This window comes from Mya arenaria, chromosome 2 (genome assembly GCF_026914265.1).
Source record: "Mya arenaria isolate MELC-2E11 chromosome 2, ASM2691426v1".
NCBI classification, from domain to species: domain Eukaryota; kingdom Metazoa; phylum Mollusca; class Bivalvia; order Myida; family Myidae; genus Mya; species Mya arenaria.
The window spans coordinates 36,844,792-36,855,583 of NC_069123.1; positions in this window are offsets into that span (position 1 = coordinate 36,844,792).

Genomic DNA, 10,792 nt, shown 5'->3' on the forward strand with positions numbered 1-10,792 from the left:
AAAAGATTGAAATTACACCAACTTCCTTCATTAACACAAACTATCTGTGTACCTGGACCATCAGCTTGAACAGTATACTACTTCAACTACAATTTCCTAATATTCAAACATTACTAGAAAGATCTGAAAGGCAATCATGCTATCTTCAGTGATAAATGAAGAATGATAAACTCCTGTGTTATAAATTCTGCTGCAACTGAGATCACCAGTGTGTACAGACATTGCCAAATTTATTGCATTTAATACTTGTGTCTTATCAGTGCTCTATGCATAGATATTGTACTTGAAGTTAACTATGATTTTATAAAGATGCGATTTTTCACTCTGTATTGATGTTCACATACTTCAATTTCTGTTGCTATACCAGTGCCACTAACAGATAATCTAGATTAATTTGTTTTTATTTATTTCTACCACTGTTGTCTATGATCGCTTTCATATCATATAGTTAGTACACTTCATTATATACAAGGCAGTCAATGTCTAATTTCCTTATCCAACTCAGCAATAAGCCTTTTGACATTTCTGCTTTCAATTGTCTTTATATTTTTTCATAAGCATTTCTTTCTAAGTTTGAAGTCTGATCACTGTTAAAAAACAGGCTCTACTTTATGGCTGCCTAGAAATGTCTTCCAAATTGGTAATTATTTAAAATAACAATAACCTAATGCCGTTATGGAAACATAGTCCAAACATTCCTCAACGGCTATGAAATTATTTTTGAACAAACCTTTTTGCAGTTTACAGCCTTTAAAAAATTAAGATTTTCACCCAACCAAATGCACTGCTTAACCTATATAAACGATTTTTGACATATTATAATCATTTTCACTCATTGCATGTTTTTCTGCTACAATGTTATCGCGTTTTCATGTGTATCCTTTAGATTCATTGTTTTCACATTATTACTTCACTCATGATTCATTGCTAATCTCATTTTATGTAAATGTCTTCTTGTCCAATTGTAAATAATGACAAATGCTGCTCAAAAGAGTGTGATAATGGATGTACTCTTCCTGTCATTCATATTATTTGATAATTGTCAGCTGCGGCATCTTCCATGAATTGCATTACTTTTACTTTGCCTCAGATTGAATAGTATGTGTGATGGTTTTATGTTGTTGCAAGTAGAACAGGGGTTATTTTGATAAGCCAAATATCCTGTACATTATCATTTCGCCAAAGTAGTTCATTATAGATTCATATAACAGACAGACAGACAGACAGACAGACAGACAGACAGACAATTTATTTTGACTTGTACAATGTACATCGTCAACAACACATAATGATATAACATATAATGTCAACGTGTATGTAAAGTAACAGATAATGCAAACAAATTAGTATATATATACAAATATATATGTACAAAAGTATTCAATACTTCTAAGTATTTAAATTAAATAAACTAATATATATATATATATATATATATATATATATATATATATATATATATATATATATATATATATATATATATATATCAGAGGATGAACATTAAATAGAATTATGTTCTAACATTAATCAAAGCGGATCTTTCTTTGAGAGCATTTTTAACAAACAGACATAAGTTAATCAGTTCAGCTCTATTGTTAGATTTCAACAGCTGCATATAGTTAAATACAGAAGGTCTTATAAAGTAACAATTGTTGATATATTTCTTTCTTAAATTGCTAAAGGATTTACAAACACAAATAAAATGATATTCATCTTCGATGTCATTAGAGTTACAACACAAACAATATCTTTGGTTGCGTACAACGTTATTTCTATTGTATCTACCAGTTTCAATATGGAGTGCGTGCACGGACAGCCGTAGTCTACAAAAGAAAAAACGTAAGCTCTTTGGTAAAATATCTAAATAAGGTTCATATTCCAGACAGGTTTTAAAATGTCTATACACATCTAACACCGTGCTATTTTCTATAGTACTATACCAATCTTGTTTAAAAGTATCGATAATTCTACATTTGAATTTTTTTATGAATGATTTAACATCAATATTGTAATTATCACCAAACACATAACTAAAACCATAATCATTTAATATCTTTTTAACATTATACACCCAATTACGGCAACCTTTATCACTATCACTCTTAGCCTGTTTGTATACAGATTTTATGATAATATTATCATAACACTACAGACTGGTTAATTGTAATGGTAAACTATTTTTCAATTCTTTTAAATGAAATCCATCCTTTGATATAGCCTTCATCTTACACCATTATTTCCTAGAGCTTTATTTTGCATTTCTGTCATTCAGGCATGGTTGAAATACATTTCAAAGGACTAGACACCAGATGATACCATTTCAAGATGAAAAAAAACTGTCCAAAACTTTAATGGAATTTATATCTTAGTGTACATTTTAATTTAGTCTTGTTTTAAGGAAAAATTGAACTTGCTGATTTTGGTACTTTTGGTTCATCCCCAATTGATCAAATAAACCCTGGTATAATATTGATAATTATGGAGAAATAAAGACATACTTTATATGTAATGTTAATTGGGCTCTATTTCAGACCTATTCAGATTATGAAATAAAATACTGCATTATAACTTTTATTAAATCACAGACCAACTATAAAAACGCGCAAAAGAGAATGTTCCTTTTCATAATACCTTGTTCTTATTTTTCTGAAATTGAACTGCTGGTGTTTAGGCATTGGTCTATGACAGGTGTGGTTGACTGTTGATATGTAAATTTAACCAGCTACGATAACAACATCTTATGCATACACCACTGCCAGCATTTTAACTCATACAGCTGCCATTTATAAATAATATTCAACATTTAATTGTTTAAATCTATTTTGTATTACATTTTTCCTTTGAGATTCATTAAAAACATTTACAACCCGTATCCGTATGCACTTCAGTGTTCATGTTTTGTTGTTTCCTTTTTACCAAAGCCAAAAAAGTCATAGCCTATTAGTTGTTACTCAATTTTTTAACATTGCCATGCTTAAGCTAGGTCTGCTTCCATTTTCCGACTCCTTGCTGCTGTATTACTATTCCCCACTGTGCCCTTTTGTTAGGCAGAGCTTCCATCAATAATTATATTTGATATTCAATATGTCAATTAAAAAAATACAGAAACATGATTGTGATAATTTTTAACATTGACCCTTGCAAATGCCCCATTAGCGCTCTTTCAATGCACATCAAAAGATCACAGTCTGACCTTGCACCCTGCCCTTTTTAAATCATAGCTCGGGTCCTGAATTTCCACTTAAGAAACTTTCTTCTACAAAACAATACCAGACTAGGAGTGTACACACATCTGACATTCATACAACCAGTTGTAACTCTCCTGCTGCCAGCTTTAAGCAGTACCGTCCCTCAGCATTTTCAGTGCTTTGATTAAACTTTGGTGCCTAGTGACCTTGGTAAGTGTTAAGAATCATAAGTGAATACATATTATCGTGAGAAAATTAAATATGTTTAATTTATTTAAACCAATTTTTCTTTCTATATTACATAAACCACTGAAACTGTTTCAAATAAATGACGGTCTTGAATATTCATTTTGGGCTCGGTCAAATTTGAATTTAGTAACAGCTAAATATGCAGCCTTATTGGCCTATGGCATTGTTAAATAGCAAACAGCGTAACCGGAATTGGAGGCACTAAAGATGGCCAACAATAAGAGGGGAAAGTAGCAGCTAAAAATGGACGATATCTTATCAAAACATATACTCGCACTGTTATGAATGTTATTCGTATTGGTGAGTCCCGTCTTGAGTGAAAAGACAGCCATTATGATGAGTTGAGCTGAATGCAAAGAATGTTACTACGAAAACTCGCCATATGTTAAAAGTCTCTTTGCTCTATTAAAACAAAATGTGTTAACTAATTATCCGGTGCTCCTGGAACTTCAAATGATCCATTTGGCCACCTTTAAAGGCAACAAAATCCGTTTTATATTAATAGTTTCAGTAATATGTTGCACATTATTTTTCAACATGTGATACTCTTTAAATCAGGCATCCAAAACTGACATATTTGTGGGTCAGATAGCTTTACTAATATGGAAGTTCAATACTTTTTTCAAGAACTTCATGGTTCTTTTACATTACTTATTCAGAAAAATATCAAGTGTAATCTTTGATTTCAAGGAGAAATACACTGTGCGTTTTTATTTTCTAAAATCAATTTGGTAAGTTCTGTAAAGTCTGTAAAAGTCATATCATATTGTTAAAGTTGAAAAGTATAAAATGTAGAAGTTTTAATGTTGTTCCAAATACATTATTCAGCTTTTTTTGCTGTGAGTTGAACCTGGCGAAGTAATTTTGAGTCCTTTCAAACTTTATCATGTTCGTTTATGTTTCATTTGTGATTTTTTCCACAGTTTTTTACTTCTTTTTTGCCACATCAGTGACCCTTGCCTTATGTATTTAGAGTTTATCCTGTTATATTATTATACTTCTTTAAAGTTTTAGTGAAGTAAGAACGTCAAAGATAAAGGATGATTTTGAACAATCCAATTCAAAATAAAACTAGCGTCGTCAGCAAATAACGTTTGTTTCAAGGTTCATTATTTATATCATGCGAAATAAAAACTTACAAACGTGGATATATGTTTACTTTTATTGATGAAAACCTTTATACATATACATATATACATATGTATGAACCATATTTATCAAAAACCTAAGTAGTGGCAAGTTTTGGCCGCAGCGTGACGTAAAATCCCGTCGGTCGTAAGACCGCCGGTTGAAGCATCCTAAATGCTTGTAAATGTAAAATAAGAAAAACTGTTCACAGATGATAAACCTAACAGTTGTACACGAGCTGGCACTAGCTCAAACTAATATTTATGCGAGCTGGCACTAGCTCGGGAGCCGGCACTGGCTCTGACAAAACAACGTTAGCCTTGTCACAAGGTACAATATCAGGAATGACCTTCCCGACGGCCATACAAGACTAAACTAACTTGCACAACATGTTTCCTAACTATATTTAAAAATTGGTGGACTGTAACCTCTAAACCAATATAAAGGATATGAGACCGGAGCCACGCTAAACGCTGGTAGAGGTCATAAATCCAGTAGTCATTATTTTATAGTCAATAAATGATTCATTATATTAAACTTATTAATATTTATGTGCCAACGGTCAACCAACCGACAGAATCTTACGCCACTTGCGACATACTTTTTGAGTCGAATTGCAATATAATCAGTTTTATAGACACACATTTGAAATGAATGTAACTATCGAATGATTCGCACACACACTGTCAGTGCACACCCTGTACTTGCGTCGGTACTTCTGCATGGACAAGTTCTTAGCTATTGTAACGAATAATGGAGAGTCCCTTTTGCGTATTTAGCCATCCTTCCAAAGCTAACGTCTTGGGCTAACTTGTACTAGACACATGCAGCCATCCAGGTTTTTTGTTGGCTGTGGTGTACAATGACAGGTGGACTATCCCCATGAGGTTCCAACTGAAACGATAAACTATAACGGCAGTATCGACGCATTTAATGGTATCGTTTGAGTATAACATAGCACATGTATATATATGTATATATATAATAATAATATTAACGTTTGATGGGATGTGGTTGGCGGGAGAGTTTTTTAATTGTAGCGGCCGCTACAGTATCGCCAAAGAGAAAGAACTATCGCGAGATCTCGTCATGTGATGAATAAAATCACGTGGCCACGATAACGGTGACATGCAAATGTATCCGAATGCCTTCGAAACGGCATCATGTAGCCAAGTAGAACTATTTCTTAGCAAATAATTTGAATTATATTTATGCAAACATAGTTGCTATTATTGTTAACTTTAATACTATTACTATCTCGATTTTTATTTGCTTCGATAAACAGAAATTCAAAGCAATTATGAACAATAAGAGGAAAGAGGACACCCCTGTCTGACATCTTTAGGAATACCAGAGAACTCTGATAAAAATCCATTGTTCGTAAAACAACCCTTGGTATCTCATTGCTTTTGCACCAGTTTAAGGAGCTTTACGGAATGACAATAGCAAGACATAGTATAAGCTTCTAAGCTTTTTTTTATTTCTTTTTTTCCTCCCTTATATCACGTGTCTATTTTTCATTAAATATTACCAATACAAATAACTAATGTTCATGCTCAAATTGTGTACTAATTGTAATTGAAATATCTGAAAAAAAATATATTGTTCAAACCAACAATAATGCCGGTGTCCGGTGTTTGCATTTTAGAACGGAAACCATTGTCTATGTGTCTGCGAAAAGGGTACAAAAACATATTTCTAAGTAGAATTATCATCTGAAAAATAAAAAGTCTAGTTATTTCAATAGGGCCTAAAAACATTTGGTTCGGGATACCCGACCCTACGTACGAAATAGGCGCCGACCATACCGTTTTTATAGTCTGTTGTTAAAAAAATAAATAAAAAATATAAGTGTGTGTTTCAGTTTAAAGGAAATGTCTCACGTATGATAAAATAGCGAAATTTTTTTTTGTCGAAAACTGACATAAACTTGGCATCGATGTGTACAATGCATTGAAACTTACTAACTGAAGTACCACATAGTTTACAATTTATTTAAGTTTAGCAGTTATTTCGTATTTTTCCATTAAAAAAGATTACTGGGTATGTCTACCAGGTTGAATTCATTCCTTATGCGTGATTGGCTAGTCAGTGTTATCACGTGATATTACCGAGGTAGGTGTATAGCTTAACTATGTCACCCGATTAGTATAAGCCTTTGTAGCTCAGTGAGTAAAACGCTGGGCTTCAATATTGGCGTCAAGGGTTCGAATCTGGTCTCCGACACAATGATTTTTTTCATTTTGGTACTTTTTTTACAATAATGATATCAAAGCGTAACACATTTTATTAGATAATTGTGCTGAGATTCGTTTAAGAAAAGAATGTGCCAATCTGTGACACAGTCCCTTTAAAACCTTTAAAGCTTTGAACAGAATATTATTTTATATTTTTATGTGCAATCATAAAAAAGTCGTTCTGAAATGTTTTGATTTAAACGACATCTATTTCAATATAACATATACATTTATCCAAGTATCCAATTATGAGCAAAATCTTAAAAAAACAAAGACTTAATAAGTTAATATGTTATGCATGGAAAGAAAACATGAAGTATGCAGAATATGAATGCAGTAAAATGTTAAATTGCCATGAAGGAAGCAATCTTTTTAAAAGTTTCATTCTCCGAAAGATTTGCTTTATGACAATGTCTTTATTTAATTCTTCATAATATATAATTTTGCCAATGCTTGTATATATTTTTCGAGCCAAAATCATGTCCGCAAATGCATCCATCAGACGATGATTTCAAACGCAAGCAGACGCGGACACATGGAATATACCCTAAAATATATAACTTTTAAGATGAAGGCACATACGATAATGGAACCACACCTAACCACAGGACTGGTTGGACCAGCCATAATGTGAAGGCACATACGGTAATGGAACCACACCTTTCCACATGACTTGTTGGGCAAGTCTTAAGGTGAAGGCACATACGTTAATGGAACCACACCTTACCACAGGACTGGTTGGGCCAGCCCTTACGTGAAGGCACATACGGTAATGGAACCATACCTTTCCACAGGACTTGTTGGGCAAGTCCTAAGGTGAAGGCACATACGATAATGGAACCACACCTTACCACAGGACTGGTTGGGCCAGCCATTATATGAAGGCACATACGATAATGTAACCACACCTTTCCACAGGACTTGTTGGGCCAGCCCTAAGGTGAAGGCACATACGATAATTGAACAACACTTTACCACAGGACCGGTTGGGCCAGCCCTAAGGTGTAGGCACATACGATAATTGAACAACACTTTACCACAGGACCGGTTGGGCCAGCCCTAAGGTGAAGGCACATACGATAATTGAACAACACTTTTCCACAGGACTCGTTGGGCCAGCCCTTACGTGAAGGCGCATACGGTAATGGAACCACGCTTTTCCACAGGACTGGTTATGCTAGCCCTAAGGTGAAGTCACATACGGTAATGGAACCACGCTTTTCCACAGAACTGGTTATGCTAGCCCTAAGGTGAAGGCGCATACGGTAATGGAACCACGCTTTTCCACAGAACTGGTTGGGCCAGCCATAACGTGAAGGCGCATACGATAATGGAACAACACTTTACCACAAGACCCGTTGGGCCAGCCCTTACGTGAAGGCGCATACGGTAATGGAACCACGTTTTACCACAGGACTGGTTGGGCCAGCCCTAAGGTGAAGGCACATATGATAATGGAACAATACTTTACCACAGGACCGGTTGGGCTAGTCCTAGTTGAAGGCGCATACGGTAATGGAACAACACTTTTCCACAGGACTCGTTGGGCCAGCCCTTACGTGAAGGCGCATACGGTAATGGAACAACACTTTACCACAGGACTCGTTGGGCCAGCCCTTACGTGAAGGCGCATACGGTAATGGAACAACACTTTACCACAGGACTGGTTGGGCCAGCCCTTACGTGAAGGCGCATACGGTAATGGAACCACGCTTTTCCACAGAACTGGTTGGGCCAGCCATAACGTGAAGGCGCATACGGTAATGGAACAACACGTTTCCACAGGACTCGTTGGGCCAGCCCTTACGTGAAGGCGCATACGGTAATGGAACAACACTTTTCCACAGAACTGGTTGGGTCAGCCATAACGTGAAGGCGCATACGGTAATGGAACAACACTTTACCACAGGACTCGTTGGGCCAGCCCTTACGTGAAGGCGCATACGGTAATGGAACCACGCTTTTCCACAGAACTGGTTGGGCCAGCCATAACGTGAAGGCGCATACGGTAATGGAACAACACTTTTCCACAGGACTCGTTGGGCCAGCCCTTACGTGAAGGCGCATACGGTAATGGAACCACGCTTTACCACAGGACTGGTTGGGCCAGCCCTAAGGTGAAGGCACATATGATAATGGAACAACACTTTACCACAGGACCGGTTGGGCTAGTCCTAGGTGAAGGCGCATACGATAATGGAACAACACATTTCCACAGGACTCGTTGGGCCAGCCCTTACGTGAAGGCGCATACGGTAATGGAACCACGCTTTACCACAGGACTGGTTATGCTAGCCCTACGGTGAAGGCACATAAACTTATGGGACCACACCTTACCACAATGTAAAGGCACATGCGATAATGAAACCACACTTTACCACAGGAATGGTTAGGCAAGCCCTAAGGTGAAGGCACATAAACACATAAAATGGGAGCACACCTTACCGCAGGGCCGGTTGGGCTTGCCCTTGTGTAAGATCACACACTAATGGGCTTGCATCTCACTGTACGACTAGGGTAAATAATCTGTACCTTTTCTCGTCTCACCAGTAGCTGATCGAAGCCTTATTTGTAACACACTTAACTATCAACGTTGGGTCGCAGGTTTGATCCTCATGCTCACAATAATACATTTACTGTCTTACGAGAGGGACGAACACCGAAGGACTCGTTTGGCAGTCTTGTACACCATCGCAAGTTAAGGCACCAGGGTAGCTCTAACCAGGGGTACATTCTCTTTGTGTAGTACGCCCAAAAACTTATCAAGACTTATAGTTGCACCAGCGCGGACGTCCATTTGCCAGTTGCGTCGTTTAAGGCCTAGTTTAAGGAATGTTTGGCATGATAATCCCCTGCTGTGCATCTCCTGCTAATTACACTGGTGTCACAGTAGGGGCCAATTTCCTGTGTATTCGTTTATTGGCTCAGGGCCATTTAGGGTCCATTTCTACAATAAAACTTCCAAAACTACACAGCAGGATACTCTGATCGGAGATCTGTTAAGAGGGATCAAGGCAAGTAGATTAAGATCAATACACAGAGGTTGTGTACTATACACATTTTTTTTTTTTTTATTTATTTATTTATTTTTTTTTGGGGGGGGGGGGGGTGTGTCACTTATCGAAGGCTTTAACTTGGCCTTTAAATAAAAGTCCATTCCATAATACCAAAGATACTGGTCCTCTATAAAGTGCTTGTCTCATATGCTTAAAACCCAAAACTATGTGATAAGTTTAATATCGCTACATATAAAACCACCCTCACTGGCACGCGCGAGTGTGGTCTGCCATTGTTGCGCAAAAGAAACCGGCGGTCCCGGAGGGGGTTCAACTATATGGCTCTGTGTCAGGTTATATGAATGAGTGCGTTTAGTGTGCGCGTTAGGTAAAAGGTCTTAAACATAGTTTAATCGTCTTAATGTTTGAAACAACCTAACACCCTAATTTATGCACATATAAATGCGTATTTATATTAAGAAAGTTTGAATTTTGCATACAAATCTTAGAGTAAAAGTAATAGCGTGATGGATGACGTGTGAATATCATAAAAGGCATTTAGAATGTATAGAATGCGTTATGCCATATATGAGGTTAAAGGCGTGCCCATTCAAGAGAATTTTAATTAAAAAAAAATATGAATAAAATTAGAAAAAAATAATAAAAAATGTAATTTGAAATTATGAATTAAAAATAGACAGCATCAAGAAAAAAAAAATCTTAAAAAATTACCGGCATCGAAAAAATATCAACGCCATTATTTTTTTTTTATAAAATTAAAAAATAAACGATATCAAGAAAAATATAAATTTAATTAATTGACATCAATCATGTTATAAAAAAAAAAATTCTCTGAAATCAGTCGTTCATTTACCTTCAAAGCGCTTAAAGCATCACAACACGTGCGAAATGTCGATATCATCTCCTTGGTGGTTTGATGGATGATCTTGTTTTGAACATATCACATATAATTATTTCCGCTCAATTTGTC